Source organism: Varanus komodoensis, unplaced genomic scaffold (assembly GCF_004798865.1).
Source record: "Varanus komodoensis strain SLA01 unplaced genomic scaffold, ASM479886v1 scaffold71, whole genome shotgun sequence".
Taxonomy (NCBI): Eukaryota; Metazoa; Chordata; class Lepidosauria; order Squamata; family Varanidae; genus Varanus; species Varanus komodoensis.
Window position 1 is genome coordinate 951,906 of NW_025336360.1, and position 640 is coordinate 952,545.

Sequence of the window (640 nt, forward strand, 5' to 3'; positions counted from 1 at the left end):
TTTCTGCGATGTAATCGCCACACTCCCCTGGACACTCACTAAGGCAGAGGGGTGTGTTTGGGACACATCGAAGAAAGGCCGTGCAGGGTACTCCTCTCCAGCACAGCCCCCAAACCCAAGTGCCTCTCAGTGGGCACGAAATGCCCCGATTACCATGAAGGATTAGAAATTGGGTAGGGAGCAGGTGGGAGTATTGCAGAAAAGGCTCATGAGAGTCCCTACCCTGATGCTGCCCGGTCCCCACTGAGAACTAGCGGCTTGAGCTGGGGTGTTGTGAGCAGGCGGCTGCCAAAGGCTTTCGGCCCCCTCGACGCAGCCCTCTGGCCCACCGCGAGGGGGAGCTGCAGGGCCCTCACTGAGGACTAGCACCTTGCGGGACCCGCGGCTGCGAGGGGCGCGCGCCAGCATCCTCCCTCCCCCCCTCCCCCCGCCCCGGGACTCCAGGGGCCGCGCAACCTGCTGCCGCTGCGGCCGGCGGCGGGCGCGCCACGCCCTTCCGGGGCCCCGCCCACTCCGTCGTCACTTCCGGGCCGGAGACAAAATGGCGCCCGGAGGGGGCCGGCGGGGCCTGTCGCTCTGAGCCGGGCGGGCGCCGAGGCGCGCAGGTGAGCGAGGCCGGGGGCGGCGCGGCGGGCGCGGG

The 640-nt window shown here is 69.4% G+C and overlaps 1 protein-coding gene across 2 annotated transcripts in view; it reads left to right on the forward strand.

The window, feature by feature from the left end:
- The first annotated feature begins 510 nt into the window (after positions 1-510).
- PRDM2 (PR/SET domain 2) overlaps positions 511-640 on the forward strand; it is a 65,926-nt gene continuing 65,796 nt past the window's right edge. For both annotated transcript variants that reach the window (XR_006416827.1, XM_044452280.1), the window contains exon 1: positions 511-605. The gene's annotated coding sequence lies outside the window, so the exon portion shown is untranslated. The remainder of the gene's footprint in view (positions 606-640) is intronic.